We start from the raw sequence: 13,004 nt of genomic DNA, 5'->3' as shown, positions 1-13,004 counted from the left end.
TGTATCCACCCTGGCTTTGGGGTGCCTCTTTGTCTCTCTCTTTCTCTCTTTCTGTGTATTCTTGATATATGTGAGTCGCCGTCAGGTATCCTCTCCTCGTGAACTGAACCCCAATGTCAAGGCGGGTCCCCGACATAGAAGGAGAGGTTAAAACCTCTCTCTCCCTTAGCTACTGAGCTACAGAAAAACAGATGTACCCAATCCTGTGTCTGGGGTGCAGTTTGAGGGAGTTTTTGGTAAAGTTTGACATGTATCCTCAGTGTTTGGGGATGTAGGTGAGAAAAAAGAATGATGACTGCTCCCACCTACAATTCAATCCTTGTTATGGATTGAATTATATCCTCCCAAAATATGTCAACTTGACAAAGCTATAATTTTCAATATTATGTGATTATCCTCCTTTTATTTTTATCTGATGTAGTTATCTTTGTATTTACACAAATACAATGTAGTTATACATTGTAAATCCTAACTGCTATGATGTTAATGATAAGACCTCTGGTAGCACAGTGGTTACAAGTCAGGCTGCTAACTGCAAGGTCAGCAGTTCAAAACTACCATGTGAGAAAGATGAGACTTTCTGCTCCCGTAAAGATTTATAGCCTCAGAAATACTATGCAGGGTCTCTATGACTCCACAACACGTCATCACCACCACCACCATGATGTTAATGAGGCAGGATTAGAGCTAGTTCTGTTAATGAGGCAGGATACAATCTCTAGGTTTGGTTTATATCTTGAGTCAATCTCTTTTAAGATATAAAAGAGATTAAACAAGCAAGCAGAGATCAAAGAGGGACCTCCTACCATCAAGAAAGAAGTGCATCATTGGGTCCAAGGCCCCTGCCTGGGAACCTCCTACATACAGGGGAAGATTGATAGCAAGACACGTGGAGATCTCCAAGGAATGCTGGACCCACAGATGATGGAAGGAGACGATGGCCTCCCCTCAGAGTCTAATGAGGGAGAAAGGCTTACCTAGTGCTGGTGCCCTGAATTCGGGCTTCTAGCCTCCTAAACTGGGAGAGAATAAATTTCTGTTTATTAAAGTGATCCACTTGTGGTATTTCTGTTATAGCTGCACTAGATAACTAAGATAAGCATGTAGAGAAAAGGCTGGCCTGAAATAGCAATGTGAGGAAAGAGAGCAGTACAGCACAGTGTGCACATCCAGAGTGTGGTTCAATGAGGGTGCGTAGGTTTTCCCAAAGGTCAGTTATATGCCACAACAGCTAGCCAGCTGAAAGGGCCTTGAAAAGTCTTAACCAAAATGATGAGTGGTACTTCCTGTGGTAGAAACCGGGACATTAAGTGAGCTAAAGAGTGTTTGCATGTTCAGTGATCGTGGGTTCTTAGAACCAGCAGAACTTCTTCACTACCTTTCTGTATAACTACTAAACCTGTACAGGTAAATCCTGCAAAGAGTGTTGCAGTGCTCAGTGCTTTGGCTTCACCATTCTGGGGTTCGTGGAGGTGTTTGTTATCTTGTTTTGTTCAAAGTGTAGTTTCTATTGCTATAATTATGGTTCTGTTTTTATGAGAGTATTTAGGGACATTATAAACTATCCAGTCACCATTACCTTGACCCGACCTGTTAGTCTGATACTAACTTTTTGAAGAAGCCAGTCACATTAGTTGTAGAATAGCCCACATTCTGTATCACCTGATTGTTTTAGCATGATATTTTATGTAGATTTGAAGTTAGGTCTAAAAACTTGTTAAGATTCAGGTTAAGTAAGTACTTTTAGTTATTGTTGTTTTTAAGTGCCTTTGAGTCAGTTCTGACACATAATGACCCTGTATAGGGTTTCCCAGGAGTGGATGGTGAGCTTGAACCACCGACCTTGTGATGCAAGCCAACCTCGAAGTCCAGTGCATTAACCCGCAGCACCACACCAGGACTCCTTAGTTATTGAGTGCTACTATAAAAGAAATACCACAAGTGGATCACTTTAACAAACAGAAATTTATTCTATCACAGTTTAGGGGGCTAGAAGTCTGATTTCTAGGTAAGGCTTTCTCTCTCATTAGACTCTGAGGGAATGTCCTTGTCTCTTTCCAGCATCTGCGGGCCCAGCATTCCTTGGAGATCTCCATGTGTCTTGGCATCAGTCTTTCCCTGTATCTAGGACTGGAACCAACTCGACAGCACTTAACAACAAGAAAAACAAGGAGGTTACCAGGCAGGGACTTCTTACTTGGTAATGATAGGTCCCTCTCTGATCTATGCTTTTATATCTCAAAAGAGATCCACCCAAAATACATTCCTATAGTAGATTGTATGCTGCCTCATTAACATCCTGTTGTTGTTGTTGTCAGGTGCCATCGAGTTCAAAATGACTCATAACGACCCCATGCACAGCAGAACGAAACAATGTCCAATCCTGGGCCAACCTCACTACCGCTGCCACACTTGAGTCCATCAATGATCCATCCTAGAGGTTAGGATTTACAATACATAGGATAATTATATCAGAACAAAAAAAAAATGGAGGATAATTACATAATACTGAAAATCGTGGTCTTGCCAAGTTGACACATAATTTGGGAGGACACAATTCAATCCAGCAACAGATGATACTGTGTAACTCACTAAGAATGATACATTTTCCATGCTAGTACACTGTGCAGTAGCACTGAAGTTAAAATAATAATAACCTTTCATCAAATGATTTCAACATTCCTTGAGAATCCTTTCCTGAACCAATCATTATATTTCAACTTTCCAAATAATGATCTCCTAATTATATTATTCTTTATCTTATCATCAAGAGGCAATCCTATATAAATAATTGCTGCAATGAATACTGTGGTGCTCTACTTAGGATTCATATTCAGAGTGAATTCCTCAGTTTCTGGGAAAGTCAAAGACTGATCTCACAGCTGTGCTCTCAGCTACAGGAAACAGCCTCACTCAACGTTACATCCACTCCTAGAAAACAGTGGTTGATGTAGGAATACAAAGAACCAGCTCATGCTCCTTAATCTGGGACAACTCTGAAGGTCCATGTTTGACCTAGAGTTCAGTTTCTCCTTCTGTTTAATCCTGCCTTTCGCATCCTTTATAGATGTTTCTCTAAAGATCTCTCCCCAATCAATCTTCCGCATTCAATTATCCATCTCAGAATTTGTTAATGTGGAACCCATTATAAAATAATAAGATTAAATTTTTTTATTCCTTTTATATTTTTGAAGTATCACTATGGATTTGTAGATTTTATGTATTTAATGTATGTCAATAAATTGCTGCCATTATTCTTTGTGTGTATATTTTATTTGTGCCATTATTTGTTTTTTAGTGTTCAAATGTTCAAATTATGTCAAATGCAGTCCTTCATGAAGCCTCATACATCCAGTAGACGTTCTTCATCAGTCTTTAAGTGCTTCCTTACTTTTCAGCGCAGTAAGATAGATCACGCTCACCATGAATTTTTCCTGCCCCCGCATCTAGAATCAGACATTTCTCTAAAAATCTCCAGTTCCACTTTGGTAGAACGGTGCTAAGAGATCAAGATCTGGGCACTATGGATAAAATGGCTTCAAGTCATTTTCTAAATGTCTTTTAGTTGGTATTTTGTGGTTGTGTGCCATTGAGTCGTTCCTGACTCATAACAACTCTGTATAGGGTTTTCGAGGCTATAAATCTGTACAGGAGAAGAAAGCTTCATCTTTCTGTAGTGGTGCAACTAGTAGATTCGAACTGCTGACTTTGTGGTTAACAACCCAGTTTGTAATCCACTAATTAAGAGTTCCTTTTTAGCTGGTATATAGAAATATAATTCATTTTTGTGTCTAGCAATACTGCTAAATGCTCTTATTTTATCCTAGTTGAGTTGGGGTCAAGTTTACTTTCAGTTTAATGGGATATATTAATATGTTGTTGTTGTTGTTAAGTACCGTGGAGTCGGTTCTGACTCATAGTGACCCTGCACAGGGTTTCCAAGGCTGGAAATCTTTACGGGAGCAGAACACCTCATCTTTCTCCTGCAGAACCGCTGGGAGTTTCGAACTGCTGACCTTAAGTTGGCAGCCCGACTCGTAACCACTACGCTACCAGAGCTCCTTATATTAATATGAGGGGCTTCAAAAAATTCTTGAGTCTTCTATATATGCTATCATGTAATCTGTAAATAATGAGGTGTTTTTTTTTTTCCTTTGCAACTTATAACTTTATTTTTCTTGTCTTTCTGTACTGGATAGACCACAAGTACAATGCTGCATAGAAGCAGGGATCAAATTTAGTATTCAAAAGATGAGAATGTGATACTTTTGTTTCGTTTGATCACTGTAGTAAGGTGATGATAGTCAGGAATCTCCATTGCACAGATGTTTCCCCTCTGAGTGTCGTAGGCCAGATTTTCGAGAGAAGCAAAATCAGCTCTGGTAGCGTAATGGTTACAAGTCGGGCTGCTAATCTTCTCAAAGTCAGCTGTTTGAAACTACCAACTGTTCCATGGGAGAAAGAATAGGCTTTCTGCTCCTGTAAAGATTTGCAGTCTTGGAAACCCTATGCAGTGTTGCTGAGTCAGAACCAACCAACTCCATGGCACACCACCACCAGAAGGAAAGAAGGACAAATGGAGATGGAGAACTCAGAGAAGAAATGGGAAGAGTCCTGTTACATTGAGGGAATTGAAACTAATGCTGTAAAACAAAATGTGTACAAATTGTTGAATGGAAAACAAATTTGTTCTGTAAACTTCTACCCAAACCACATTAAAAAAAAAAAAAGTGACAAAAAACAAAGTGCATGAGACGAAGTCTTGCTATCCTCACTTCTAAGGAGTATTCTGGCTGTGTTGTTCTTTGGTGTCAAGAGTCGTTTCCGACTCATAACAAGCTTATATAGGGTTTCTGAGGAGCAGCTGGTGGGTTTAAACAGCTGACTTAGTGGTTCGCAGTCCAGTGCTGATCCTACAGTGCCACAACAGGAGTCCTTTCTGACTGTACTTCTTCCAAAACAAATGTACTCATTTTTCTGGCAGTCCATGATATACTTCTATTCATCACCAGTACCATCATTGAAAAGCACTAATTCTTTTTCAGTTTTCCTTAATTATTGTCTATCTTTCACATGCACAGGGAGCAACTAAAAATACCATGGCTTGGGCCAGATGCACTTTAATCATCAACATGACATCTTTGTTTTGAACACTTAAAGAGGACTTTAGCAGCTGATTTGCCCAATGTAATATGTCATTTTATTTCTTCACTACTGTTTCCATGGATGTTGATTGTGGATCTAACTAAATGAAATCCTTGACAACTTCAATATTTTCTCCATTTATCTTGATGTTGCTTATTGGTGCAGCTGTGAGCACTTTGTTTTCTTTATGTTGAGGTGTGATCCATTACTGAAACCAGAGAATACCAGAAAGATATTTACCTGTGCTTTATTGAGTATGCAAAGGCTTTCGATTGTGTGGATTGTGACAAGCTATGGACAACATTGCGAACTTGTGCTCATGAGGAATCTGTACCTGGACCAAGAGGCAGTTGTTCAAACAGAACATGGGAACACTGAATGGGAAATGTGTGCGACAAGGTTGTATTCTTTCACCATACTTATTCAACCTATATGCTGAGCAAATAATCTGAGAAGCTGGGTTATATGAAGAAAAACATGGCATCAGGATTGGAGGAAGACTCATTAACAAGCAGATGATACAACCTTGCTTGCTGAAAGTGAAGAGGACTTAAAATACTTACTGATGAAGATCAAAGAGCACAGCCTTCGGTATGGATTACATCTCAATGTCAAAAAAAAAAAAGAAAGAAAATCCTCACCACTGGACCAATAAACAACATTCTTATCAATGGAGAAAAGATTGAAGTTGTCAAGGACTTCATTCTTCTTGGATCAACCATCAACACTCATGGAAGCAGCAGTCAAGAAATCAAACGACGTATTGCATTAGGCAAATCTGCCGCACAAGACCTTTTTAAAGTGTTGAAGAGCAAAGATGTCAGCTTAAGGACTAAGGTGCATCTGACCCAACCCATGGTATTTTCAATAACCTCATATGCATGTGAAAGCTGGACGGTGAATTAAGAAGACCGTAGAAGAATTGATACTTTTGAGTTATAGTGTTGGAGGAGAATATTGAAAGTACCATGGGCTGCCTAAAGAACAAACAGATCTGTGTTGGAAGAAGTATGCAGCCAGAGTGCTCCTTGGAGGCCAGGATGGCCAAACTTCGTCTCTCATACTTAGGACATATTGTCAGGAGGGACCAGTCTCTGGAGAAGGATATCATATCTGTCAAGGTGGAGGGTCAGAGAAAACGAGGAAGACCCCCAGTGAGATAGATTGGCAAAGTGGCAGCATCAATGGGCCCAAGCGTGGCAACAATTGTAAGGTTGGCCCAGGACCTGGCAGTGTTTCGTTCTGTTGTGCTTAGGGTGGCTATGAGTTGGTACCAGCTCGATGGCACCTAACAACAACAACATTGCATTGTCATTACATCACCAATTATGAGTTGTCAAATCGTAGAATTTTCCTAAACTATTAATGTTGTTGTTGTTGTTGTTAAGTGCCTTCAAGTCGCTTCCGACCCATAGCGACCCTGTATAGGGTTTCCAAGGGTGTAAATCCTTACAGGAGTAGAAAGCCTCATCTTTCTCCCGCGGAGCGGCTGGTAGTTTCGAACCGCTGACTTTAAGGTTCGCAGCCCGATTCGTAACCACTACGCTACCAGAGCTCCTTAATAGCAAATGAAATTCTATCAAAAGTGGTAAAAGAAAAACTAAATCTTTTTTTCAATTATCTATCTCTATAGATAATATTCCAAATGCATTGATTGTCATATGAAGAGGCAATCAAAGAGTTGTTGTTAGTTAGGGAAACCCTATGTATGCAAAATAGAACTGCGCCAGCGCCAGAGGGTATTCAAGACTGTGACCTTTCCGAAGGGGATCACCAGGCCTGTCTACTGATTCACTTCTGGGTGAGCTCGAATAGTTAAACTTTTAGCTTAATCATTTGCACCACCCAAGAATCCTAATCAAAGGGTATGCAGCCAAAAACACAAAGGGAAAAAGCTTCAGGGGTGTGTCAGACAGTTGGAGTCCCTGGGGGATGTAAACAATTAACACACTTAGCTGCTAACTGAAAGGATGGCTGTTCAATTCGCCAAAGGCCTGGAAATCTACTTGCAAAAAAACCAGCCATTGAAAGCCCTTTGAAGCACAGTTCTATTTTGAAATATATGGGGTTGTCATGAGTCAGAATTAACTCCAAAGCTACTGTTTTTTGTTTTTAAATTAGTCAGTTAGCTGATAAAAATATATCATACTATTTTCCTGGATTTTATGTGTTTGTATTGAGGGGAGTTGATAGTTTAGAGCATTTAAAATTTTTAAATTTTTTTACTTTTCTCATTTGAAATGAAGATTCATTTTTAAACCTGTTTATATTTGCAATTACATATTTTTTCTCAAAGAAGGTCCTCCAAATTACATAGACCTCAATGCCAACAAAAGCAGGATCCACTCAATGATAGGAAATCTTATTTAATGGTAGCAAATTCACTTTTATTTTAGATTGTGTGTGTGTTCATGTATATACGCATGTTTTTTAAAAAATATGTTATTATGTCCTCATAGAGTTTTGTATATTCAAACATGTTTCAATAATGCACATTATTAGTCCTTTTCATGTTCACATTGTACCAAATTGAGGCTGGTTACTATGGTATTTTGCCATGAGGCCATTAGCTCTTAAGCTCTTTCTTGTTTTCTGGCACAAGATGTCCCAGGGTCATCTTGTACTTTTCCTGCACAACCCTGGAATTAGACAGGTCTCCAAAGGGCCCCAATTTCTTTTATAATGGAAAGTGTTATTTAAAAACTGAAATATTGGCCCTGGGAAGTGCTCATTACCACTGAGATGTCATTACTTCTGGAACCTTTTCAGTAGACAGGACTAGGAGATAAGTATTCTTTAAAAGCATGAGTCAATATTGATATTTCTTATTCAGATAAAATGTAACAGGACTTTTGCTTAACTTTTTCAAAAGTTCATACTTGAATCTCTTTCATGGAAAATCTTTGACCCTAATAGTGTCTACTAGTAGATCCTACAGAATCCAAGTCATATAGAGCAGCTATAGATTCATGAATACGTGATATTCCAAGGTTATATGTTCTATCTCTCTCAGGGTCAGCAGCATGCTATAGGTGAATAATCAGATATTATAGCATTGCTACAGAACCCCCATTCTGTGTTTTTCCCCTTGGAACTTGCCATAGACACTGCACAGCATCTTTACCTAATTGGTTGGTTGGTTATGTGCTGTGGAGTCGGTTCTGACTCAGCCACCCTGTATAGGGTTTCCAAAGCTGTAAATAGTTACGAGAGCAGAAAGGCTCATCTTTCTCCCAGAGAATGGCTGGTAGTTTCAAACTGCTGACCTTGAGGTTAACAGCCCAACTTGTAACCACTACACTACCAGAGCTCCGTTGTTTTCCTAATACTGATACCTCAGCAGTTCATATGTTCCAGGCAACTGTTCATATGTTCCAGGCTGCTTGTACTATGGTATACTTTTCCAGGCGTTTCTTACTGTAGGCCTCACTCGAAGCTAAATTTTCATAGCACTGGTGTGGCGCTATGAATTAATGCGCTGGATTGCAAGGTCATTTTGAGCTGCAAGGTCGGCTGTTCAAGCTCACCAGCCGCTCCTCAGAAACCCTATACAGGGCTGCTATGGGTCGGAACTGACTCGATGGCACATAACAACAACAACAGTATATTCTGTACACTCTGGTCAGGTGTGGGTATGCTGCCTTCAAAACCCTAAGAGGTATTCAAGGCATTTTTCTCCAGGGGGTGGTGGTTATGTATATTCAGTTGTGTTCCCCCACCCCAAAATATGCATTGAAATACTAATACCTTTACCTATGGATGTAATGTGGTATAACGTAATCATATGATCTTATGCTAATGAAGCAATGCCATTGTTGTTGTGCAGTGCCATCAAGTCGGTTCTGACTCATAGTGGCACTGTGTAGGGTTTCTGAGGAGCAGTTGGTGAGCTAGAACCGCCGCCTTTGCGATTCGAACTGACTTTGCAGTCCAGTGCATTAACCCGCAGCACCACATCAGGATTCCATACCAGTGTAGGGTATGTCTTAAACCTAATCATTCTGATTTATAAAAAGTTTACGGAGATATAGAGACAAGCACATACAGAGGGAAGATAGACGTTATCTGACCACTATAAAGGCAGATGAATCTACATGTCAGCTACTAGAAACTGAAATAGACAAAGAGCTTCCACTAAGGCCACACAATGAATTCAGACTTTTAGCCTCCAGAATTGTGAGATAAGAAATGTGTGCTCTTTAAAACCACCCTGTCCATTGAACTAAACAAATTTATTGATTGAGTGGACCTTTAAGGTTTTAAAATATAAATATTTTTTAATTCTGTTTTCAATATTATACAGAAAAAATAACTATGGTTCTGTGAATTTTTACATACATACAGAGTCATGATACTACCACCACAGTTAATATACAGCACAGTTTCAGCACCACGGAGAACTCCCTCCAGATATCCTTCTATACTCACACTTCTGGTTGGCATGTCTAAGGCCTCATCACCTAACCCAAATTGATGAAGATTTTATCCTATTTTCTCTTTTTTCTTAGAAAATTTTATGTCTTATATGTACATCTAGGATCTATTTTATTCCTTTTTTTATATACAAGGTGAGATTTAGGGCAAGATTTACTTTTTGCATATAAGAAAATAAGTTGTAAAGTATTGCTACTAGGGCTCCAGGTCATGTATGCATGGATTTATCCCAAATAAGATGCATTTGAACATGTCTCTGAGATCATTGGGTGACTGCAGGTAAGTTCTCTCAATAATACACTTGTCTTTGTCTCATTGTTGTTGTTTGTTGTTAAATCACGTCAAGTCAGTTCCAAGTCATAGTGACTCTATATAGGGTTTCTGAGGAGCAACTGGTGGGTTTGAACCGCTGGCTTTGCGATTAGCAGTCCAGTGCTTATCCTACAGTGCTACGCCAAGAGTTTCATTAGGATGCCTTAAAAAAAAAAAGAAAAAAAGGTTCAATTAAAACAGTGGCTGGGCCAACTAAATTCAAGGCAAAGAGGTCAGCTCAGAAGGTTATGGCAATTATTTTTTGGGATTTCAAGGGGTTATTTTTTTTTTCTCTCTTTTAACTTTTTATTGTCAATTGGATGAAGGTTTACAGAGAAAATCAATTTTATATTCAACAATTCATACACATTTGTTTCGTGTCATTAATTGCAATCCCCAAAATATAATGTCACTATTTCACTTCCTTCCTGTTTCCCACTTCCATTCCTCTTTCCTTCCTATCCCTTCTTGCCTATTGAACTCTGTCCTTGAACAAATGCTGTCATTTTGATCTAAATTAGTTGAATATTCTGAGGAGTGCATACTGTTCACTGTACAGACCTCTCTAGTGTTTGGCTGAAAATTGAGTCATGAGGGTGAGTTCATTTCTAGACATGAAGGATGTCTAAAGGCCATAGTCTTGGGGGGTTCCACTGGTCTCTATTTGGCCAGCAAAACTGATCTTTTATATGTGTTTAAGTTTTGTCCCACTCCGTCCAGGATCCTCTATTGTGATCCCTTTCAGAACAGTCAGCATTGGTAGCTGGGCACCACCTAGTTCTTCTGGTCTCAGGATTGTGAAGACTGAAGTTTACATGGTCCATTAATCCTTTGGGCTAATTGTTTCCCTGTCTTTTTTATTTTCTTCTTTCTTTTATGTCAATGATGGGAGTGACCAATAGTAGCACCTTAGATGCACTGGATTGCATCTAAGGTGTTACTATTGGTCTCTCCCTATCCATATTTTTAAAACATTGTTAAAATCATGCATTTTGCAAAATAATTTTTAAATGAAAATTTATGTATTGGTGAAAGATACATTCAAATTGCAAAGCAGATCAGTGCATATAAATGTAACCAAGTATGTAAAACAATCTTAGCCTTTGGGTGATTATAGAATATTTTAAGTATCAGATAATGCCATGAAAACAGATTCTAAAGAGAAATTCTACAAGAGATTCAGGATTTAATAATGATAGAGAATTTATGAAACACAAAATTATGGACAATGAGAAAATGTCAGTTAGAACTGCTAACAATGAAGTAGAGATAAAATGTACAGGTACTTCAAAAGTAGAAACATGGGAATATACATAGGTTGGATAGATATGGGAGGGGGAGTTGAAGCGTAGAAGTATACTCACAAACATATAAAGGTTTGTCAGGATATTTTACATGAATATTTGACTTTGCTGCAAACATATCCATTATTTTGGCGGAGTGTACAGGGGACGAAATTAGGAAAACTTCTTAGACATTACCAAACATTTCAAGAGAATGAGTTACTGGGCTTAGGGGCTCTGGATCAAAGTCTTAAGGACACCATGGTCTATTAACATTACATAGTCTACAATGACAATATTCTACATTACTATTGTGAGTAGCAATTAAGTTCTTAAAAGCTCATGATCTTAAAAGCCATCTAAGGTGCAACTATTGGTCTCTTCCTGTTCGAAGGAGAGATGAGTGATGAAACCTGAAGATGTTTTAAATGAATTAGTCCAATGGACTAAGGGAACACATAAACAACAGTCTCCACAATGCTGAGACCACAAAAACTAGATCGTGCCCAGCTACCACTGCCAACTGTTCTGATAAGGATCACATTAGAAGATCCTGGATAGATTTGGAGAAAATATGGAACAAAACTAAAAATTATAACAAAGATCAGGTTTACTTGTCAGAAAGAGACTGGGAGCACCTGAGACTATGGTCCTTGGTCACCCTTCAAATCTGGAATTCACCCTCATGGTTCAGTTTTCATCCAAGTTGTAGATAGGTATATGGAGGGGACAACACTGGTGAGGTATGCACATCATAGACTGGTCAACCACTCAAGCTTAAGAGGGCAACATTTGAGATCGATCTAAGATGGCAACTGTGGAACTGGAAACCACTCCTACTCCTAAATCCCTGCCTAGATAAGAAGAGAAAACAGCATCTAATCAGACGGTTGCTAACCCAGAACACTATATTAAACATCCACTACAGAACAGTGTGACATTGTGGGTTAATGCGCCAGACTGCAAAGCCATTTGAACTGCAAGGTCGGTAGTTCAAGCTCACCAGTCACTCCTTGGAAACCGTATGCAGGGTCGCTATGAGTCAGAACCAACTCGACGGTACTTCACAACAACAACAACAGAACAGATGGGTGCTCTTTTTTAATAAAAAAAGCAAAATTTGGCAAGCAAACCTACAGCTCATCTCTAAGTTTGATACTGTTGAAGATTTTAGGGCTCTGTACAGCCATATCCAGTTGTCTCTAGTAATTTAATGCCTGGCTGTGACTAGTCACTTTTTAAGGATGGCATTGAGCCCATGTGGGAAGATGAGAAAAACAAACAAGTTGGACTATGACTAATTACATTAAACAAACAGCAGAGACCAAGTGACTTCAATCACTTTTGGCTAGAGACACTGCTGTGCCTATTGGAGAATCTTTTGATGAGTGCAGTGATGATGCTTGTGGAACTGTTGTTAATGTTAGAGCTAAAGGTGATAAGATAGCAATATGGGCTACTGAATGTGAAAACAGAAATGCTATTACACACATAGGGAGGGTACAGAAGGGAAGGTTAGGGCTTCCTCTAAAGATGGTGATTGCTTATCAGTCCCATGCAGACACAGCTACTAAAAGCAGCTCTACCACTAAAAATGGGTTTGTTAAGACCTTCTGAATAATTTCATAGGAGACTGCATCAAGCAATCGAGATTTGGGAACTGAACCAAAGCCTCTTCAAAAGCAGAGTGAATTGCATTTAAATTTGATTTCCATTTAAATGTTGCTAAGATATAAGAGATGTCTCATTCTCCTTTGTCTTGTACTTCCGTGTTCATATATATATATGTTGTGATGTTGTTGTGAAGTGCCATCGAGTCAATTCCGACCC

At 39.1% G+C, this 13,004-nt stretch overlaps 1 pseudogene; it reads left to right on the top strand.

Annotated features, from left to right (window-relative positions):
- Window positions 1–11,982: 11,982 nt before the first annotated feature.
- On the top strand, window positions 11,983–12,791 carry LOC102836334 (annotated as a pseudogene).
- Window positions 12,792–13,004: the final 213 nt, after the last annotated feature.

This window comes from Chrysochloris asiatica, unplaced genomic scaffold (assembly GCF_000296735.1).
Source record: "Chrysochloris asiatica unplaced genomic scaffold, ChrAsi1.0 scaffold00062, whole genome shotgun sequence".
NCBI classification, from domain to species: Eukaryota; Metazoa; Chordata; class Mammalia; order Afrosoricida; family Chrysochloridae; genus Chrysochloris; species Chrysochloris asiatica.
Note: the sequence above shows the minus strand (reverse complement) of the source record. Positions and strands in the feature narration are given on the sequence as shown.